Genomic DNA, 24,570 nt, shown 5'->3' with positions numbered 1-24,570 from the left:
TTATCTATGGTATAGCTTCAGGCATGGAGTTTTGTTCCCAAGATGAACTCAAAGGGCACATTCCAAAACAATGAGGCCCCAGACTATCTATCCCTTCTGTACCTTTATGAAAACTGGCAGCAGTTGTGACAACTCCAACTCACTGTCAAAATGGACCTTAATCCATGGATGATTCTCTGGTTCAAAATTCCTTACTAATTTAAGCATTTACTATTAGCTGAAGGGACTAGCCTATTCATTTTCCTATAAAGGTAAAATAGTGCCTAATAGTAAATGGAACTCATAAATATAATAGTTAATGCAGAATTCAAACTAAACCATTTTAAAAGAAAACACTACCTAATTATCACCAAGACATACAAAGATGATTGAATTTTGAGGTTCCTCAATAAAAATCCATCATTAAACTTTTATAAAAAGCAATATATTTTTTCTTTCTACTAAATATGACACACTTATAAATATGACATTATTGCAGATGTCCAATCTGAGGAAGCTGGCTGGGCAAATCAACACATTGTATTAAAAAAAAAAGAACAAGTTATAACTGTATTTAAGCCTAGGGCACTCTTAATTAACAGAAATAGAGAATTTAAAAGTGAAGTGAAAATAAAGAAGTAGGAAATATTTAAAGGAAAAAAACACTATCATGTTAAAAAGCATCCAGAGAAACAATGGGGAATTGATGCTAATTATCATTGATTAGTGGGATAACAATTGTCAAACACAGGGAGACCTGTAGAAACAGAATTAAAGAATCATAGCCAGAAAAGGATAGAAGAAAAAATGAAGAAGAGAGACAAATGAAGAGTGAGTAATGCTTTTTCCAGAGCTTAATATTGATTCTAGTCAAGCTACTCATCATAACTTGTTGCCTTTTATTGTTAAAAGGAGAATAGAAAAATTCCCAGACTCTAAGCATTGCTCATGCTTTAATCATTAGATTAGAAGGATTGAAGTCAAGGTTCTTTGGTGTTTGCTCTGATTTATCTATCTGCTTACCTATCTTCACACTCTGTTACTTGTTACTAAAGGTAAAAGTCATGGGAAATTGGTTGAGTACTAGCATTCTGTCATAAGGTTCTCTATCTTTCTTCCTTATATGAATGTATTTCACATATAGATCATATTCCAGGACCAAAAACCATCCATTCTTTTCAGCCACAATCATCTGTGGCATATCACTAGCAATTTTCTATACTGGCTTCTTTACTTTAGGAATGGACAAAGAGTTTCCAGGTTTTTTCCATGAATAATCTCTCTTCCAATCATGAATCCCAAGATTTGTATCAGTGATTCTAATTCTAAATACCAAATGATACCTATCATGATATAGAGCATAGAAACCAAGAATGCATCTTGGCAAATGCATCATTCTGGGAATGTAACAGTGCATCCAAACCTAATCACCAGGGAAAATTGAGATCATTCTCAATTCACTGTCTACACTGCTGCAATTACAAAAAGTGATAATGGGGTATATGTAAACAATAAACAACATTCTAAAATAACTGAACCAACAAAGATATAGAACATGTGAGAAAACCCTAGAATTCCACTCGAATTTGGGGAATTAGTTTGATGGTTAGTGTAAAAAAAATCATGGTCAACTCACAAAAAGAATAACTGCAACCTATCATATTCTGCCATTATCAAAATAATGGTGATATCTTTAATATCCTACATGTATTTAAAAATACACGCAAATCCTCATGTAACAGTTTGCAATGGCCAACAAATTGATGCAAAATACAAAGAGACTCAAAGGAAAAGAGTTAATGCAGCAGACATTCAGGCAATATTATGATGACATAGGACCATTATGCTGACTTCCCTACAGTGGGGTCTATTAGTCATTCTCTAAATGAACACAAATATCTCATTATAGACAAGGTAAATGAGTTAATGAGTGATTGCACTGGGGTTTAACCAAAGAAGAGAAATGAAGACATTAGTCCTGCTGCCATAGTCTTTCAAGAAGATCCCACCTTTTCTTTTGGCAGGGGTGGGAGGGTTGCATGGAAAGTTAGCCAGACAAGTAGCAATAAAATCCTTGCTGAAAGAGCCTTCTCCTCAAGGCTATTTCCTTCATTCTCCCAAATAATTCCTACTGGTCTGCCATGTCACTTGAATTCTGCTATTAAACATTCAATCTTTTGATTTAAGGAAATATGTTCAAAAATTTGCAGTTAAAATGTAAATACAATGGTTGGATAATCCATCTATGTTAATGGTAATCAAAATTAAGTTAGAGGGGCAGCTAGATGGCACAGTGGATAGAGCACCGGCCCTGGAGTCAGGAGTACCTGAGTTCAAATCCGGCCTCAGACACTTAACACTTACTAGCTGTGTGACCCTAGGCAAGTCACGTTAACCCCAAAAATTGCCTCACTAAAAAAAAAAAAAAAATAAGTTAGAGGACATTTTAGGATTCCACCAAAAACCAGTTCAGAGGCTCTATAAGTTTGAAAACTATTTAAAAAAATAAACACTAATAACTAGGATGCTGTTCCAGTTCTAATACATGACAATATGAATAGACATACATCAAATAAATAAATAAAATGGTCTTTGGTCCTCAATAAGTTTTCAAGAATGTAAAAGGATTCCTGCTACACCAAAAAGTTTGAGAAACGATTGCACATCAGTATCACGCATTAACAACTTGAACAAATTTGTTGATTAGATTACGTTCCAGCTCAACGCCATTATTGAGAAAGAACCTTCAGGGAAGGACACCTGTGTATCAATGAAATGAAAGGACTTACTGATGAAGGTTACAGAATCACTGTTGATTGGGTCAGAGAGATTTCTAAGGCATCCAATATTCTGAAGGGGATTCTGGACAAGATAATGGCGAAGAAAAATAGTAATTCACATAGATGTGAAAAATTGCCATAATGTATTACACTTTTCCAAAGTACTGAAGTGGTCTTGCCATTTTTTCCATTTTTTTCTTTTTTTCCATAAAATAGTATTATATTGGATGGCTCCTCAAGGAAAGGAAGAGAAACAAGAATAGAAAAAAAATATACAGGGAGAAATAATTTTGGTTTAAAAAAATCAATACAATATAATTTTAAATGTATGGCTGGTATCTTAATTCAGTGATCTTGAATATTTTAACAGCCTAATATTTCTGATAATAAGGGGTCTTTGAAACTTCTCTATCAAATAGCAATAATTTCATTTAATTAAGTGAAGCATAAAAGGTTATAAAAGGCAACATAGTAAATAGAGGATTGGCCCCAAAATCCAGAAAAGCTTGGTTTAAGTCTTTCTTCTGATAACTGACAATATTACCCTGGCAAATCATGGAGCTTTTCAGTACCCTATGCAACTGTCTAAGATTATAATTTTAAGAATAGACCCTACATGCATGGGTAGAAGGATTTCCTCACCAAGAAGTCTCCAAACTAATGAAATTACTGTTTCAGCCAAAAGATAATAACAAACAAAAAAAGTCAGCTAGTATAGTCACAAAAATCTTAATCCAAACCCCTCATTTTGCAGGTGAGGAAAATGAGATAACTAAAGTGACTTGGCCTCCAAATGCTCAAGACATTAAAATATTCAGCTTCTGAAAGGAATGCATAAATTTTCCAAAAGCTAAGATTTTTATTCTTTAGTGACATCCTAGACCCTTGATGGTGGCAGGTAGTATTATTTCAATGTTAGAAATGGAGAGACTGAAGGAATTCATCAGAGATAGGAAAAGATTATAGTTTTATAACATTCAATTTAATGCTAAGTCTCATCTTCACTGCCTTAAAATTAAACCATTTTTTGGCCATCAAGACTAGACCTTCCAGTTTTTACTTTGGAAATTGCTCATAGTGTCTCTAGTTGTTAAAGAGACATTTAAACCACAATGTTCATTTAAAGAAATTGAGCCAGAAAAAACCTCTCCCCTCTACTTATTATGCCTCTAAAATTCTTATTGGTCTGGCTTCCCCCCTTCACATTCATTTAAATCAGAGTTCTTAATGGGGGATTCACAAACATACTGGTTAAATTTCAGGGGGTCTAGAAACTTAAAAAGGAAACAAAGACATCTTTATTTCTACCAACCTCTAACTGAATTTTGGTATTTATTCAATTATTTGAAAACATTACTTTGAAATGAGGCCCATAGACTTCACTAAATAACCACAAGATATGTCGAGGATTTAAAAAAAAAGTTATGAATACCGGATTTAAATTAAGCTCCCTGAGGCAGCCAGGCAGCACAGTGGAGAGAGCACAAACCTTGGAGTCAGGAGGACCTGAATTCAAATTTGCCCTCAGGCACTTGACACTTATTAGCTGTGTGACCTGGGCAAATCACTTAACCCTGAAAGATGAGTCAATATAGTGGAGAGAAGCCAGTAAGTTGCCTGAGTTCTCCTGAGTTTCCCTCAAATACAACAGTAATATGGGGCAGCTAGGTAGCACAGTGGATAAAGAACCAGCCCTGGATTCAGGAGACCTGGAGTTCAAATATGGCTTCAGACACTGACACTTACTAGCTGTGGGAGCCCGGGGAAGTTACTTAACCCTCATTGCCCCTCAAAATAAAAATAAAAACATTCATCCCAAACATAACATTAAATCAAGCCTCTAAACAGATTCTGAAAGTACAGAACCTACAAAAATACAGAGAGACACAATCTTCCAACTTGAGATCAAATTTAGAAAACTTCAGGAAAGGGTGGCCTCACTTGGGCAGAAGGGGAATTCAGCTCAGCATAGCACAGTGTAGAGGGGGTCTGGGCAGGTCATTGGAGGTTTCTAGCCACTGCACAGCAACGGAAGCCACTTGATCCTCTCTTCAAAGTTCTTTCAACCTTCCCTTATGTTACTTGTTTTTGTTGTTGTTGTGTTGTTGTTTTGGTTTGGTTTTTTGGTTTTTGTTTTTTTTTTTTTTTTTAGTGATGGCAATTGGGGTTAAGTGACTTGCTCAGGGTCACATAGCTAGTAAGTGTTAAGTGTCTGAGGCCGGATTTGAACTCAGGTACTCCTGACTCCAGGGCTGGTGTTCTATCTACTGCACCACCTAGCTGCCCCTTATGTTACTTGTTTACTATCAGTCTTATGCTGGTATTTAACCTTAGATGGAGTTTACCACCAGCTTTGGGCTGCATTCCCAAGCAACCCTGACTCTGAAGAAGACCCAGTCACAGCATGCTGGGGGCCACTATTGGCCTCACACCATCTGCAGGCTGTGCCTCGATCTGAAGGACTTGGGGCCCCACTGGGAGCAGCACTGGGGAGTGGGTCTTCCTAATGGCCACATGGCTCGTGCCCAACCACAGGGCGGGGATTTGCCTCTGGGCTCTTCCCTGTTCACTAGCCCTTACTGAGGAAATCCTGGTTAGTTTCTTTTAATGACTACATGAGACACCAGGAATCAGTCAAACAGAATCAAAAGAATGAAAAAATAGAAGAAAATGTGAAATACCTCATTGGAAAGACAACTGACCTGGAAAACAGATCCAGGAGAGATAATTTGAGATTTATAGGTCTACCAAAAGCCATGATCAGAAAAAGAGTCTAGACAACATATTACAGCATATTATCAATAAGAACTGTCCTGATATTTTGGAATCAGAGGATAAAAAAGTCATTGAAAGAATCCACTGATCACCTCCTGAAAGAGACCCCAAAAGGAATACTCCAAGGAATATTGTAGCCAAATTCCAGAATTATCAGGTGAAGGAGAAAATACTGCAAGCAGTCAGAAAGAAACAGTTTAAATATCATAGAGCCACAGTCAGGATTGCACAGTACCTGGCAGCTTCAAAATTACAGGTTTAGAAGTCTTGGAACATGATATTCTGGAAGGCAAAGAGCTTGGATTGCAACCAAGAATCAACTACACAGCAAAACTGATCATTCTCTTTCACAAGAAAAATGGAAATTCAATGAAATAGTGGACTTTCAAGGTTTCCTGATGAAAAGACCAGAACAGAACAGAAAATCTAATCTTCAAATAGAAGACTCAAGAGAAGTATAAAAAGGTAAACAGGAAAAAAAAGTTATTCAATAAGGTTAAACTATTTACATCCCTACACAGGAAGATATTATTTAAACTCTTGAGATAATGTATCTCTATTTGGTCAGATAGAAGGAGTTACATAAAGGGTATAAGTATAAATTGTCTTCGATGTGATGATATAAAGAAAATTATGGGGTTAAGAAGGGTTATATAGGGAGAAGAGGGAAAGGGGAGGTGGAATGTGTTTAATTACATCACATGAGAGGTTGAAAAAAAAGTCTATTACAATGGAGGGAGAGAAAGGAGGGATGAGCATTGTTTCAACCTATTTATCAGATTTTGGTTCAAAGAGGGAATAACATTTATGCTCATTTGGATAAAGAAATTTAGCTTACCCCTTTAGGGAAGTAAAAGGGTAATGGGAAAAGGGGGGACTTGAAGAAGGAAGGGCAGAAGCAGGGGAAAAAGCATAAGAAAAAGGAGGGGGGCTGATAGAAGGGAGGGCATATGGGGTGAGCAGGGGTCAAAAGCAAATGTTGTTGAGGAGGAATATTGGTGAAAGAAGAAAAAAAGATTTATTTATTCAGTGCCATACCAATCAGACTACCAAAAAAATTGCATTTATGGAGCTAGAAAATATTAACAAAATTTATCTGGAGGAACAAAAGGTCAAGAATATCAAGGGAAGTAATTTTAAAAATGCACAGGAAGCTGGGCTAGTTGTACCAAATCTGAAGCTATACTATAAAGAAGTAGTCATCAAAACTGTCTGGGGCAGCTAGATGGCACAGTGGATAAAGCACTGGTCCTGGATTCAGGAGTACCTGAGTTCAAATCCAGCCTCAGACATTTAACACTTACTAGCTGTGTGACCCTGGGCAAGTCACTTAACCCCAATTGCCTCACCAAAAAAAAATAAAAATTTAAAAAAAAAAACTGTCTGGTACTGGCTAAGAAATAGAGTGGTGGATCAATGGAATAGGTAAGGCACAGGAGACACAGTAAAAAATGACTTTAGTAATCTACTGTTTGACAAACCCAAAGACTCAAGCTTCGGGGATTGGAACTCTGTATTTGACAAAAACTGCTGGGAAAATTGGAAGATAGTATGGCAGAAATTAGGCATAGAACAACATCTTACATCATATATCAAGATAAGTTCAAAATGGGTGCATGATTTAGTTGATACCAAAGGTAAATTAGGAGAGGAAGGAATAGTTTACCTCTCAGATCTATGGAGAGGACAACAATTTATCACCAAACAAGAAATAGAAAATATTATGAAATGCAAAATGTATGCTTTTGATTCCATTAAATTAAAAGGGTTTTGTACAAACAGAAGCAATGTAGCCAAAATTAGAAGGAAGACATCAAGTTGGGGGGGGGGAGAATTTATAGCCAGTATTTCTGATAAAGGCCTGATTTCTAAAATATGTAAGGAACTAAATCAAATTTGTAAGAATGAAAATCATTTCCCAATTGAGAAATGTTCAAGGGTATCAACAGGTAATATTCGGATGAAGAAATCAAAGCTATCTATTATTGCCACATGAAAAAATGCTCCGAATCACTATTGATTAGAGAAATGTAAATTAAAACAATTATGAGGTACCAACTCACACCTTTCAGATTGGCTAATATGATAAAAAAAGGAAAATAATAAATGTTGGAGAAGCTGTGGGGGGGAAATGGAACACTAATGCATTGTTGGTGGATCTGTGAACCAATCCAACCATTCTGGAGAGCAATTTGGAACTATTATGCCCAAAGGGCTATAGAACCGTGCCTACCCTTTGACCAGAGATACCACTATTAGGTCTCTATCCCAAAGATATCATAGAAAAAGGAAAAGGACCCACATGTAAAAAAATATTTACTGTTATTCTTTATGTGGTGACAAAGAATTAGAAATTGAGGGGATGCCCATCAATTGGGGAATGGCTAAATAAGTTGTGGTATAGAAATGTAATGGAATACCATTGTGCTGTAAGAAAAGATGAGGAGGTGGATTTCAGAGAAACCTGGAAGGACTAACATGAACAGATATATATCGCCTACAGACTTTTCCAGGTGACAAGAATAATATAGGATTAAACTAAAGTTTCCTCTGGGATAAGACTAGCATAATAATTAATGCTACTTTTTTGCAATTTTCAACAGAATATAATCACTACACTTTAGAGGTGGAAAAAGACATTCATATCAGCAGCAAAACTTCAACTTTTACAGATGAGGAAACTAAGTCCCAAACAAAGTTAAATGACTTGTTTAGGCAGTCACTGATGGAGCTGAGCCCCAAAACTAAATTCCAGTAACCCAGGGAAGTACTCTATTTACTTTACCTTAGTTCCTCCCTGACATATGGTTTCCATCTATCCACTGTACTTGATGTTGTAAGCACTCCCAATGAGACTGCAAGGTTGTCTCCTGAATCTATAAATCCATTTGCACAGTCTCTAGCTGTATCAGTGAGCCTCTATCCCATCCCTTCAGTCATTGGTGTGTATATCTATATGTGTAGTGGGGTACAGGGGAGGTATCAAGTCAAAAGTATTCTGTCCCACTTGTTTCTTTGTTGATAATGAGAGCTTTTCCATCAGTGACATATACCACAATAAATTTAATCACAAAGAACAGGAAATGAAAAATTATGTTAATTACTTCTAAAAGTAACCTACTTTATTGCTAACACATCCATTTTTTCATCATCTAATGGCACCAAGGTGGCACAGTGGATAAAGCACTGGCCCTGGATTCAGGAGGACCTAAGTTCAAATCCAGCCTCAGACACTTCATACTTACTAGCTATGTGACCCTAGGCAAGTCACTTAACCTTCATTGCCCTGGAAAAAAAAAAAGGAATGTAGTCAGGAAGACCTGAATTCAAATCCAGCCTCAAGCATTTTACTGTGTGACTCTGGGTAAGTCACTTAACCCTGTTTGCCTCAGCTTCCTCAACTATAAAATGAATTGGAGAAAGAAATGGCAACCCCCTCCGGTACCTTTGCCAAGAAAAACTTAATAGGGGTCATGAAGAGTTAAATATGTCTGAAACAACTAAACAACAACAACAATCACCTACCTGTCCCATCCCCAGTATACGTCTGACCAACATTATTAGTCTTGTGCTTGGTTTATAAGGAAGAATAAGAATGTTTCCTAATAAATCCACATAAATCATCAGCATTTCTATACATGACCAACAAAGTCCAGCAGCAAGAGATAGAAAGAGAAATTCCATTTAAAGTAACGGTAGATAATATAAAATACTTGGGAGTCTACTTGCCAAGACAAACCCAGGAACTCTATGAACACAACTACCAAACACTCTTCACACAAATCAAATCAGATCTAAATAATTGGAAAGATATCAATTGCTCATGGATAGGCAGAGCTAATATAGTAAAAATGACAATACTGCCTAAATTAATTTACTTATTCAGTGCCATACCAATCAGACTACCTAAAAATTATTTTATACAGCTAGAAAGAATAATAACAAAATTCATCTAGAAAAACAAAAAATCAAGAATATCCAGGGAAATAATGAAAAAAAATTCACAGGAAGGTGGGTTAGCGGTACCAACCCTGGAGCTTTACTATAAAGCGGCAGTCATCAAAACTATCTGGTACTGGCTAAAAAATAGAGTGATAGATCAATGGAATAGGCTAGGCTCAGGAAATGCAGTAGTAAATGACACTAGTAATGTAGTGTTTGATAAACCCAAAGACTCCAGCTTCTGGGATAGGAACTCAGTATTTGACAAAAACTGCTGGGAAAACTGGAAGATAGTATGGCAGAAATTAGGCATAGACCAACATCTTACACCTTATACTAAAATAAGGTCAAAATGGATACATGATTTAGACATAAGAGGTGATACCATAGGTAAATTAGGAGAGAAAGGAATAGTCTACCTATCAGATCTTTGGAAAGGAAAACAGTTTTTGACCAGACAAGAGAGAGAGTATATTATAAAATGCAAAATGGATGATTTTGATTATATTAAATTAAAAAATTTTTGTACAAACAGAAGCAATGCATCCAAAATTGGAAGGGAGGCAGAAAACTGGGAAACAATTTTTGAGGCCAGTGCTTCTGATAAAGGCCTCATCTCTAAAATATATGGGGAATTAAATCAAATTTATAAGAATCCAAGTCATTCCCCAATTGAGAAATGGTCAAAGGATATGAACAGGCAGTTTTCTGATGAAGAAACCAAAGCTATCTATTCCCATATGAAAAAATGCTCTAAATCTCTAATGATTAGAGAGATGCAAATTAAAACAACTCTGAGGTACCACCTGACACCTATCAGTTTGGCTAAAATGACAAAAAAGGAAAATAATAAATGTTGGAGAGGCTGTGGGAAAATTGGAACACTAATGCATTGTTGGTGGAGCTGTGAGATGATCCAACCATTCTGGAGAGCAATTTGGAATTATGCCCAAAGGGCAATAAAGCTGTTCATACCCTTTGACCCAGCAATCCCACTTTTAGGTCTTTTGCCCAAAGAGATCATGGAAGGGGGAAAGGGACCCACATGTACAAAAATATTTATAGCTGCTCTTTACGTGGTAGCAAGGAATTGGAAGTTGAGGGGGTGCCCATCAATTGGGGAATGGCTGGACAAGTTGTGGTATATGAATACAATGGAATACTATTGTGCTGTAAGAAATGATGAGCAGGAAGAGTTCAGAGAAACCTGGAGGGTCTTACGTGAGCTGATGATGAGTGAGATGAGCAGAACCAGAAGAACATTGTACACAGTATCATCAACATTGAGTGTTGACCTACTGTGATGGACTATATTCTTCTCACCAATGCAATGGTACAGAAGAGTTCCAGGGAACTCATGATAGAAGAGGATCTCCAAATCCAAGAAAAAAAAAAGAAAGAAAGAACTATGGAGTATAGATGCTGATTGAACCATATTATTTCTTTTGTTTTGGGTGCTGTTGTTTTTTTTTTCTATTTTGAGGTTTTGCATCACTGCTCTGATTTTTTCTCTTGTAACAGGATTAATGCAGAAATAGGATTAATGTTATTATGTGTGTATATATATATATGTGTGTGTATATATCTATATGTATATGTGTAGAGATATATAGATATAACCTATATCAGATTACCTGCTGTCTAGGGGAGGGGGAGGGAGGGAGAAAAATCTGAAATTGTAAAGCTTGTATAAACAAAAGCTGAGAACTATCTTTACATGTAACGGAAAAAATAAAATACCTTATACATTAAAAAAAAAAAAGAATGGTTCCTTTTGTTCTGTTTGCCCAGCGAAAGTTTTGTTTTCACTCCGTTGCTCTGATCTCCCCAAATCATTATTCAGTATTGGTTTAGTTGCTCAGGAATCGCTGCTTTTGACCAAGGGTCTGATCATTTGGTCAGAGGAGATACTTGAACTTTGCAAATCCTACCCCCTTACAATTTTTGTCTCTTGACTCTAGCCTAAATTTTATTTCTTGTTTTATAATTTAAGGGACTATCATATTGTCCTTGATGTTTAAATGAAAGTTACAAATATCTGAAAGGATAATGATAGTATAGAGAAAGCAGAGGATAGGTTTCCAATTTCCAACTTCAAGATGTATAATTTCCATACATAAATTAAAATTCTATTTGTCGTCAATGTGGCTTAGTCTCAAATTATGAGAAAATTGGATGAGAAAGAACACCAAAAAATGTGATTGTGTTTGCTTTCATAGTTATATACCCAGTGCTTGGATAAGTGAAGTAGGTGCACTGGAGACCAGCACTTGATAAGTATTTTTCAATCATCCATTCATTCATACCCTCTTGCCCGAAACCCCAAATCTGTGCAAATCACTACCATGGACTTTTATAAAGTAAAAATTATGACATAGGGCCCTCTTTCCCATTCTGATATTAAATATCCCTCCCTAAAACTGCTAACGTCTCTGCACTGTCAGGTTTAATTAAATCCAACAAGCATTTATCAAGCATCTACTAATATGCTAGGCAGTGGGATGAAATAATGGGATTTTGCAGATACTCAAAGACCCACCTGGAGATTAATCTAGACTGATTGAATCAAGTGAGAGTGATTGACTGCTGATTAGCCTACTTCAAGTTAACTGGATTGTAATCACACCTGGCTAGCCCTTAAGAAGGTATTGTTCTCAGAAGCTAGACTGTGAACTCAACTTGAGAACACCTTCAAAGCCAATGGATTTGGATGACACCAACCAATCAGTTTGAAGCAGTGTGTAAGGACTGCCTCTGTTTCAGACCTATAAAAAGCTTCCACAATCAACTTGCTGGGGAGATCGTGATTGAAGCAGGCTTGTGGCAGAGGACTTGAGGAAGAACCAGACCAGGCTGGAACTCTAGGCTAAATAGGCTTTTTTTCCCTTAACTTTCTGAACTCCATGGGAATATCTGTATGTTTTAATAAATGTGTAATGCCCAAGGACTGGTGCTAAAGCTTCTAATTTAAGGTGACCACAATTTAGATTTTAAACATCACAGCAGTTTGCTATGTGCTGTGATACAGGAGGTAAAATTGAAAACTATGTAGTATACACTCAAGGAACTTACAATTCTATTGGTTTTCTAATAGTTTTTGGAGGTCTCAGTTCTTTGTAGAAGGGTATATTAGTCATTCTATAGGACAAAGAAAGAAAAACAAAGGAAGAGGAGGCAGAGTGTATACACCAAACAGATTATTATTTAGGAATAAATGGACATCTAGCATTCTCATGTAGTTCTCAGCTTGTAATCAATACCAGAGTTTTAGGAGTCTTCATTCCTGTTGTGACATAGTGAGGTGGTTCAGTGGGTAGAGTGCTGGGCTTAGATCCAGGAAGACCTGAGTTCAAATTTGGCCAAGGACACTTATTCATTATGTGACTCTGCGCAGCTCAACTCAACCTTTGTCTACTTCGGTTTCCTCGGTTATAAAATGGGGATAATAAAAGCATCTTTCTCACATAGCTGTCATGAGGGTGAAATAAGATATCTGTAAAGCCCTTAGCATAGTACTTCAGACATAATAACCACCGAAAAAGTGCTTATTTCAGGCAGCTAGGTGGTGCGGTGGATAGAGCACCAGCCCTGGACTTGGGAGGACCTGAGCTCAAATCCAGCCTCAGACACTTAACACTTACTAGCTGTGTGACCCTGGGCAAGTCACTTAACCCCAATTGCCTCACCAAAAAAAAAGTGATTGAGAAAATGTTAACAACAACAACAACAAAAAATAAGTGCTTGTTTCCTTCCCTTCTCCTTCTCTAAAGCTAGATCCATGACAACTTGGGCAAGTGTCAGGAAGAAAGAGAACTCTTCACTGTTCAATTATCTAACTGAAAGAGGAAAAATCAAACAAACACACTTCATATAGCACTTAGCAAAGTGCCTTGGAACATAACAAACACTGAGTAAATGTTGACAATGACAACATAGGCCACTCTCTTTAACCCAGCTCACATTCCTGAACTGAAAACAGGAATGTTAAGTTGTGACTTGGAAAATAACAAATTTCTTGTGTGTGTGTGTGTATGTGTGTGTGTGTTTTAAATTCCCATGTAGTCTTGCTTAATTTCATCAATAGTTTCAATAACTCATTATAGAGGGATGAAAAGGGAGTAGATGAACGCAGAAACTGCTGGCATGCCTCCTTTTAAGCTTCTCTAGTCCTTCTGTCATTCCCAAAGAATTCCTAGCACATCTACCTCATTATCACAATTAGAGTGGCAGTCTCATTATCAAGCAGGTCTTTTATAAAGCTTCACGTTAGGGAACAGTTAGGGATGAGTGGATAAGTTCCTCACTGCCCCAAAATGGCTGACAGAGGATTAGTGAAGGTAATTGTACTCTAGATTTATTCTAGGTCAAGTCACTGAAACAAAGTTTATTGACTAACCTATTAGTGGAAGACAACATCTTCTGTGATGAAGACATTATCTCTGCCCTTTATGATTGCATACAATCTCTTATGAGAGATAAGTATAATCTAATACAAAGCAGTATGTGACAAGGGCTACAGTATAAGTATAGGCAAAGTGTTTGGGGAACACAGAAGAACAATCACATGTATGTTCCATATATGTATTCATTTGTGTGTATATCTATATATGTCTGTGTACATGAGAAATTCTGACAAACGTGTGTGTGTGTGTGTGTGTGTATGATAACATCTGACTGAGGAAATTATAGAAAACTTCAAGGGCTGGGTCTCAAAAAATGAACTAGATTTCAAAAGGCAGATATAGGAAGACAAGTTTGGCAAGTGAAGGCAAAGGAATGACTAAAGGTATAGAGAAAAATAAATTTCTGGGTTTTACAAAGAAAAGGCAAATGGCCTGTTGTCTTGGATGAAGCACAGGGTGGGTGAAGGGAAGTGGTAAGAGATAGGAAGATGACTGTAATGACAGGTGTTGTACCACACTACCCCCATCCCTATAAGATAAGGAATGGGGCTTTGGAACAAAGTGTCTCAGATAAGAGTCTAGGAATAGAAATGAGTAGTAGCCAGCTCATCTCAGGCCACGGAATTAACAGTAACTCCACTGATCTAGGATCATCTAATCCAGTTTCCTTCTTCCTCAACAGCACACACAGAGCAGTGAAACCCCACAAAAGTGCTGTGTTCTCTAAGACATGCAGGAGATATGATATACGTGGCAGTCACCTCAGAGAGAACCAGGAAATATGTGATCCATAGAACCAGCAATGTATATGGGGGAGAGTATTCCCAAAACAACAATCATTATTGAGTAGAAATTACCTGCTTAACAAGATGGGGTGGGTCCATACACAATTAGAGGAGCAGGTTACACTATATAGAAAGTGGCAATGGGGATCTGAATTAAAGTGCTGATAGTGGTAAAGGAAATGAATGGACAGATGAATGAATCATTACAGAAAGAAAACCAAAAAAAAATTGATGACTAATTTAGTAGGAGAGAAGGAAAAAGCTAAGCTGAAGATAGCAACATTTCTGAAAATCAGATGTAAATAGTGCTATCCTCATGGTCATTCTAGTCTCTTTCCTGGGACTAAAAAGGGGAATGGGCATGCTGTGAATTTACCCAAAAGGTAAAAAATAGAGTATATAACTATTAATGAGAATAAATAACCTCCTGTAATGTCTATATTGATCATTTACCTAATTTTTAACCAACTGCAAACTCTTTTTATTTTTTTATTTTATTTTTTATTTTTGTGGGGCTATGGGGGTTAAGTGAATTGCCCCAGGGTCACACAGTTAGTAAGTGTCAAATGTCTGAGGGCCGGATTTGAACTCAGGTGTTCCTGAAGCCAGGGCCAGTGCTTTATTCACTGCACCACCTAGCTGCCCTACATACTCTTTTTTTTTATCCAGCCCTATACTACTACTTCTCACCCACCAGTCCATTCATTTATTATCTTCCCCATTCAAATTTCCTTCCAGGTCTCCTCCCACCCATTACTTTCAAACCAATGTATGTTTTCTTCTTTTCCCATAAGTCATACTGTTCATCCTTTCATTTCTGTCACATAGTTATGCCAGAGTTTCTGTGATGCTGTGCTGGTGGGTCATATTCCTTATGATTTCCTTCCTTTTTTTCTCCTTTCATTGCATGTTCAAGTGATTTATAGGGAGGGTTTTGCCCAGAGTAGATTTTGCAGAAATAAGGATTGTCCAAAAGTATTACCTCTCCTCTGGACTACTAAAACAACATTTCTAGAATACTTTTGCATCATTTCTTTTTACATTCTTTCTTCTATTTTTTCCATTTTATTTTCTTCTTTTTATTTCTATACTATTCTTCCTTTTTTCTCCCAGTTTTATGTATTCATTTGTCATGGAGACTAAATATATGTGTGTATGCATATATGTATGCATTTAGGTATATCTGTGTATCTGTCTTTATCTATAGAACTAGACACACATGTATATGTATGTGTGTGTATGTGTGTGTATATATATATATATATATATATATATATATATATATATATATATGAATCACCATGGCAAGTGATAACATATACATAAGAACTTGCATTGTTTGTGTTGTCACATGACACTTGGTTTTATATGTGTGTGTATATAGACAAAATATACATATACACATACACATATACAATTATATAATACATATACTTAAAAACATTATTTTGTTAGAGTGATCTTATGTGCATATATGGATAGTAAAAGAAGTATATATGTTTACAAAAAAAACTTTTTAGCAAAGGTATGGGTGTGTATGTGATCTCAAGAATTATTAGGACTTAAAGACTACTCAGTTTTGCTTTCTATGAGAAGAGTAAAAATGTATACCAAGGGGGTTTTTTTTTGGGGCGGGCCGGCAATGAGGGTTAAGTGACTTGCCAAGGGTCACACAGCAAGTAAGTGTCAAGTGTCTGTGGCTGGATTTGTACTCGGGTCCTCCTGACTCCAGGCTGGTACTTTATTCACTGCACCACTGTAGCTGCCCCTAGAGTATATACCAAGTTTTAGGGACATAATTCTGCTTGGACTTGGTCATGTGGAAGGAGAGCAGGTCAAAAGTTAGTTTCCTACCAAACTGCATCACATCTGTCTCTTCCATGTCCCCTCATCCTCTTCCAGTTAACTGAAGCTAGGGTGTCTGGGTTTGAATTCTGCCCTCATAATGCTCACTAGCTCTATTGAAAATGAGCGAGTCACTAATCTTGCATAGTCTCTCTTTCCTCTGCAAAATATGGCTTTGAAAAACATGGCTAAAAGTACTTGCCCTGCTTATCTCACAGGGTGGGTGAAAAGGTAAACTCTTTTCAAAAGTTACGTGCTGATGAGTATGAATTATTATTATTATTATTGTTATTGTTATTATTTCAATATATCCAAGGGAAATTCTATTTTTTTTCCTTTATAACCTACTCTCTGTTGACATCACAGTTTCTTTCAATGGCACAATTACTGTGCCTAAGCACTGGATGTTTAAAACTAGGGTGTTATCTTTGACTCTCTCTCTCCTTCACCATTCATATCTAAGGAATCCTGATGATCCTTGCTGCCATCCCCATCTTTTCCTTCTGTCTCCCCCTCTCCATTTTTACAGCAATCACCCAGAAGTAAAGGCCCATATTACTCTTTGTCTGGACTCTTGTAAATTGTCTCCTAATGACCCTTTCTGATACATTTCTCTCTTCCTTCTGATCCATCCTTCAAACCAATGCAAGACATCATCTATAGAACTGTAATCTGTATGCCTAAAAGTACTCACTGGCAGAATCAATTGAAAAATGGCTCTTAAAGTGGCTACTGCTATGTGCCAGACAATGTGCTAAGCAATAGAGATAAAAAGACAAAACTGAAACAGGTTTTGCTTATATTCATTCAAGGGATACAATATGTAAATTTATAAGAGTATATTAAAAGTATGTAAAAAACCACAAAATCCTTGGGGGAATGTCAACTAGTAGCTACTGTAAATTCGAAAATCCTTAAGGCAACCTTTAAGGGCAACAAGGCAGCGAAATTAATAAAACACTGGACCTTGAGTCAGAACAACACTGAGTGGAAATGTAGGGTGAGGCAGTGTAAGGAGTCAAAGAAGACACCAAGATTGCCAATCTGTGTGTCTAGAAGGATGGTGGTGTCCTCAATAGAAATAGGGAAGTTTGGAAGAGAGGAGAGTTTTTGGAGGAATGATAGCAAGTTCTGTTTTGGATATGCTGAGTTTCAGATAGCTATGGAATTTAAGTGAAATGCCCAACAGGTAATTGGAAATACATTGGTAGAGCTCAGAGAAGAGACTAAAGTTAGATATATAGATTTTAAAATTAACTGCGTATGAAAGTTACTGATGTCCTCAAGTGAGAAAATAGAGAAAGAAGTGAAGAGGGTCTGGCATAGAGTTTAAGAGATAAAGGCATAGTTAGGGAGTATAACATGAATGATGAACCAGCAAAAAAAAAACTGAAAAGGAACAGTTAGGTGAAGGAGAAATAAGAGAGAGAAGTTACATAAAAACACTCAGAAAGTGTATTTAGAAGGTGGTCAATAGTATCTAATGCTCCTCTTATGATACTATCTTGTGCATAATAAAATAATAAATTGCATTCCTTTATTATAATAATAAAATAATAACCAGTATTAATATAGCACTCAGCTTTGCCAAGTAGCTTACATATGTTACCTCATTTTTCTTCATAGAAATCATGGGAGGCATGTATTATTTTATCCTCATTTCACAGATGAGGAAACTGAGGCAAGTAGAAATTAAATCACTTGCCAGGGTCACCTATCCTAACAAATTAGGCTGGATTTGAACTTAGAGCCAATTACTGGTCAATTTGGCCTTGATATTTGGCAAAACTTATTACCAATTAGGCCAATTAGAGCTGATTAAATACCCTTTCTTGATATTTTGAAACCTCTATTGCTCTCATTTTCCAGCCTTTGATTGTATTATTCCATCTCTATATATCCTATTCTCTAGAATAAACTGGAATATTCTCTATCCTTTCAAGCCCCTACACATTTCTGCCTCCTTGATTTGCCCTATTTCTTCTCCATCTTTGTTATTTTAATTACTATCCCATCCATAAACTGGCAGGGCAAAAATAATACAGTCTATAGAGTCAGAGGATGTGGCTTCAAATCCCCTGTGACACATATCACTTAAGTGTCTACAGACAAGTCATTTGATTTCCTTGGGCCTCTGTTTTATTATACTAATCCTAATATTTTACTCCTCTCCTCAAGCTTTTCCTTGAAGACTACTAATATAGGGGAAAGCGATACCATACAAGGTAACCTATTCCATATGGAGGTAGCCCTAATTATCAGGAAGTCATTCTTTACAACCACTTTCACCTGATGTTCCTAATTCTCTACTCCAAAACCAAGAAAAAGAAATCTATCCTCCTCTCCTACCACGTAAGAGCCCTTCAAGGATTTCAAGACAATGAACATGTCTGTCCTTCCAACCACCCCACTTCTTCTCTTCTCCAAGCTAAACATCCTCTTTTTCCTTCAAAAGATATTCATGGAGCATGATCTCAGGACCCTTATCTGGAAACTCTCTGATTTGTCTGCCTATAATAAACATTTCTGCCAATTAAAAATGCAATCAAATTTACTTCCATGATGTTATTTGGCACTTGTTGTGTGACAAGCACCTTCCCAATCTCAACTCAAAGAAAGTATTCATAACATATAGGTGTGAGATTTCCATGCAATGTAGCAGTCTTTGATCTCTCTTGGTTCTCACAAACCACATCTTAAAATATATTTTCCTCTTGATCTCCTATGCCCAATGGTAAACTGAAGTCACTGAGTTATAATAATAATACATAATAATGTCAGGCATTTATATAATATTTTAAAATCTCGATGTACTTCCCAATTATTTTTTGGGGGTGAAGCAATTGAGGTTAAGTGACCTTGCCCAGGGTCGCACAGCTAGTAAGTGTTTAAATGTCTAAGGGCAGATTTGAACTCAGGTCCTCCTGAATCTAGGGCCAGTGCTCTATCTACTGTGCCACCTAGCTGCCCCCACTTCCCAAATATTATCAACTTACATACAGGCAACAAGTCAAGTCAACAAGCATTTATTCACCACTTACTATATGCCAGGCATCGTGAGGCATCTTTTTAAAAGTATGTGGATTTAGCTGTCATAGTGAATCATTCATTGAATCTATATATCACCTCACTCTCTGGATAGATGTTGGCACTTAAGCTGCAATTATTTTCAGGCTTGACTTTTTGTTTATGTTCATTATGAGAACCATGAGTTGAGATGGCCCAGTTGTCTGTATATGTATGGTTCATTTAGCATCTATACTATGCAGTTCTTTTTTTTTTCCTGGATTTGGAGATCCTCTTCCATCACGAGTTCCCTGGAACTCTTCTGTACCATTGCATTGGTGAGAAGAATATAGTCCATCACAGTAGATCAACACTCAATGTTGATGTTACTGTGTACAATGTTCTTCTGGTTCTTCTCATCTCACTCATCATCAGCCCAATCAAGACCCTCCAGGTTTCTCTGAACTCTTCCTGCTCATCATTTCTTACAGCACAATAGTATTCCTTGTATTCATATACCACAACTTGTCCATGCCATTTCCCAATTGATGGCACTCCCTCAACTCCAGTTCTTGCTACCACGTAAAGAGCAGCTATAAATGATTTTTGTACATGTGGGTCCCTTTCCCCCTTCCATGATCTCTTTGGGCAAAAGTACCTAAAGTGGAATTGGTTGGGTCAAAGGGTATGAACAGCTTTATCGCCCTTTGGGCATAATTCCAAATTGCTCTCCAGAATGGTTGGATCAGTTCACAGCTCCATCAACATGATTAGTGTTCCAATTTTCCCACAGCATCTCCAACATTTATTATTTTCCTTTTTGTCATTTTAGCCAATCTGATAGTGTCAGGTGGTACCTCAGAGTTGTTTTAATTTTGCATCTCTCTAATCATTAGAGATTTAGAGCATTTTTTCATATGGAATAGATAGCTTTGGTTTCTTCATCAGAAAACTGCCTGTTCATATCCTTTGACCATTTCTCAATTGGGGAATGACTTGGATTCTTATAAATTTGGATTTAATTCCCCATATATTTTTAGAGATGAGGCCTTTATCAGAAGCACTGGCCTCAAAAATTGTTTCCCAGTTTTCTGCCTCCCTTCCAATTTTGGATGCATTGCTTCTGTTTGTACAAAAATTTTTTAATTTAATATAATCAAAATCATCCATTTTGCATTTTATAATATACTCTCTCTCTTGTCTGGTCAAAAACTGTTTTCCTTTCCAAAGATCTGAATAGGTAGACTATTCCTTTCTCTACTAATTTACCTATGGTATCACCTCTTAGTCTAAATCATGTATCCATTTTGACCTTATTTAGTATAAGGTGTAAGATGTTGGTCTATGCCGAATTTCTGCCATACTATCTTCCAGTTTTCCCAGCAGTTTTTGTCAAATACTGAGTTCCTATCCCAGGAAGCTGGGGTCTTTGGGTTTATAAACACTATATTACTAGTGTCATTTACTACTGCATTTCCTGAGCCTAGCCTATTCCATTGATCTACCACTCTATTTTCTAGCCAGTACCAGATAGTTTTGATGACTGCTGCTTTATAGTAGAGCTCCAGGTTTGGTACCACTAACCCACCTTCCTGTGAATTTTTTTTCATTATTTCCCTGGATATTCTTGATTTTTGTTTGTTCCAGATGAATTTTGTTATTATTCTTTCTAGCTGTATAAAATAATTTTTAGGTAGTCTGATTGGTATGGCACTGATAAGTAAATTAATTTAGGCAGATTGTCATTTTTTACTATATTAGCTCTGCCTATCCATGAGCAATTGATATCTTTCCAATTATTTAGATCTGATTTGATTTGTGTGAAGAGTGTTTGGTAGTTGTGTTCATAGAGTCCTGGGTTTGTCTTGGCAAGTAGACTCCCAAGTATTTTATATTATCTACTGTTACTTTAAATGGAATTTCTCTTTCTATCTCTTGCTGCTGGACTTTGTTTGGTCATGTATAGAAATGCTGATGATTTATGTGGATTTATTTTATATCCTGCTACTTTTCTAAAGTTGTTAATTGTTTCAAGTAATTTTTGACTTGATTCTCGAGGATTCCTTAAGTTATAACCTCATATCATCTGCAACGGAGTGATAGTTTTGTTTTCCTCCTTGCCTATTCCTAATTCCTTTAATTCCTTTCTCTTTGATTGCTAAAGCTAACATTTCTAGGGACAATATTAAATAATAGGGGTGATAATGGACATCCCTGTTTCATCCCTGATCTTATTGGGAAGGCCTCTAATTTATCTCCATTGCATATAATACTTGCCGATGGCTTTAGGTAGATACTGTTTATTATTTTAAGGAAAGCTCCCCCTATTCCTAACTCTCCAGTGTTTTTATTAGGAATGGGTGTTGTATTTTGTCAAAAGCTTTCTCTGCATCTACTGAGATAATCATATGATTTTGGTTAGTTTTTCTTATTGATGTGGTTGATCATTGTTAATAGTTTCCTAATGTTGAAACAGCCCTGCATTCCTGTATAAATCCCACCTGGTCATAGTGGATTATCCTGGTGATCACCTGCTGTAATCTCCTTGCTAATATCTCATTTAAGAGTTTAGCATCAATATTCATTAGGGAAATTGGACTATAATTTTCTCTTCTCTGTTTTTGCTTTGACTGGTTTTGGTATCACTACCATATTTTGTGTCATTACATCGAATTTGTAGAATTCCTTCTTCACCTATTTTTCCAAATATTTGTATAATATTGGAATTAATAGTTTCTTTAAATGTTTGGTAAAATTCACGCCGTAAACCCATCTGGCCCTGGGGGAATTTTTTCTTAGGGAGTTCATTAATGGCTTGTTCAATTTCTTTTCTAATATGGGTTTATTTAAGGATTTTATTTCTTCTTCAGTTAACCTGGGCAGTTTGTATTTTTGTAAATATTAAATCCATTTCATTTAGATTGTCAAATTTATTGGCATACAGTTGGGGCAAAATAATTCCCAATTATTGATTTAATTTCCACTTCATTGGTGGTAACATCCCCCTTTTTCGCTTTGATACTGGTAATTTGGTTTTCTTCTTTCTTTTTTTTTAATCAAATTAACCAATATTTTATCTATTTTATTGGTTTTTCATAAAACCAGCTCTTAGTTTTATTGATTAATTCTATAGTTTTTTTGCTTTCAATCTTATTTAATTTCTCCTTTGATTTTCAGGATCTCTAATTTAGTATCTAATTGGGGATTTCTAATTTGTGTCTTTTTCTAGCTTTTTAAGTTGCATGCCCAATTCATTAATCTCCTCTTTCTCTTTTTTATTCATGTAAGCATACTAGAGCCTATAAATTTTCCCCGAAGCACTGCTTTGGCTGCATCCCATACATTTTGGTATGTGTTTTCTCATTATTGTCATTTTCTTGGATATAGTTATTGAGTGTTTTCTATGATTTCTTGTTTGGCCCATTCATTCTTTAGAATGAAATTATTTAGTTTCCAATTGATTTTCATTCTACTTTTCCCTGGCTCTTTCTACATGTAATTTTTATTGCATCAAGATCTGAAAAGGATGCATTACTATTTCTGTCTTTCTACATTTAACTATGATGTTTTTTGTGCCCTAATACATGGTCAGTTATTGAAAAATGTGCCATTGTACTGCTGAGAAAAAGGTATATTCCTTTCTATCCCCATTCAATTTTCTCCAGACATCTATCATGTCTAACTTTTCTAGTAATCTATTCACCTCTTTCACTTCTTTCTTATTTATTTTTTGGCTAGATTTATCTAATTCTGAGAGGGGAGATTCAGATCCCCCACTAGTATAGTATTACTGTCTAATTCCTCTTGTAACTCATTTAACTTCTCCTTTAAGAACTTGGATGCTATACCCACTTGGTGCATACATATTCAATATTGATATTACTTCATTATCTATAGTACCTTTAAGCAAGATGTAATTTCCTTCCTTATCTCTTTTAATGAGATCTATTTTTGCCTGCACTTTGTCTGAGATAAGGATTGCTACCCCTGCTTTTTTTTTACTTTAGCTGAAGATATATATTCTACTCCGCCTTTTACCTTTACTCTGTGTGTATCTCTCTGCTTCAAATGTGTTTCTTGTAAACAGCATATTGTTAGGATTCTGGTTTTTATCCACTCTGCAATTCGCTTCCGTTTTATAGCAGAGTTCATCCCATTCACATTCACTGTTTATTATTACTGACTGGTCTATTCCCCTCCATTCTATTTACCCCCCTTGTACCTTCCCACCCTTCTTTCACCCTATTCCTCCTCACCGACATTTTACTTCTTACCCCTGTCTCCCCCAATCTGCCCTCCCTTTTTATCACCCCCCGCTCTTTTCTTTACCCTTTTCTCTCTTGCTTTTGTCCCTCCCTTCTATCAGTCCCCCCCTTTCCCTTCCCCTTTTGATTCCCTAAGAAGAGTTAAGTTTCTTCATCCCAATGAACGTATATGTTATTCCCTCTTTGAATCAAATCTATGAGAATAGGGTTGAAACAATGTTCACCCCCTCCTTTCTTTCCTCTATTGTAATAGTTTTTTTTTCACCTCTTCATATGATATAATTCATCCCCTTCCACCTCCCTTTCCTCTCCTCCCAGAGACTCCCTTTTTAACCCCTTTAAAATTTTTGTTGTATCATCACATCAAAACAATTTATATTTATACCCTCTGTGTAAAGTTCTTCTCTCTGCCCAAATACATTACAGTTTCTTAAGAGTTATGATTATCTTCCCATATAGGGATATAAATAGTTTAACCTAATAGGTAACCTTTTTGTTTTCTCCCCTTCTGTTTACCTTTTAAACTTCTCTTGAGTCTTGTATGTTGAGATCAAATTTTCTATTCAGTTCTGGTCTTTTTACCAGGAAAGATTGAAAGTCCCCAATGTCATTAAATGTCCATCTTTTCCCCTGAAAGAAAATGCACATTTTTGCTGGGTAATAGATTCTTGGCTGCAATCCAAGCTCCTTCGCCTTCCGGTCCTTTAATGTTGAAGCTGCCAGGTCCTGAGCAATCCTGACTGTGGCTCCATGACATTTAAATTGCTTCTTTCTGGCTGCTTGGAGTATT

The 24,570-nt window shown here is 36.4% G+C and overlaps 1 protein-coding gene across 6 annotated transcripts in view; it reads right to left on the bottom strand.

The window, feature by feature from the left end:
• Nucleotides 1-24,570, bottom strand: part of GRM8 (glutamate metabotropic receptor 8) — a 952,263-nt gene that overhangs the window by 244,565 nt on the left and 683,128 nt on the right. The gene's annotated exons all lie outside the window — the stretch shown is intronic.

The sequence above is a fragment of the Dromiciops gliroides genome, chromosome 5, assembly GCF_019393635.1.
Source record: "Dromiciops gliroides isolate mDroGli1 chromosome 5, mDroGli1.pri, whole genome shotgun sequence".
Classification (NCBI taxonomy): domain Eukaryota; kingdom Metazoa; phylum Chordata; class Mammalia; order Microbiotheria; family Microbiotheriidae; genus Dromiciops; species Dromiciops gliroides.
This window is presented reverse-complemented; position numbering and strand designations above follow the sequence as displayed.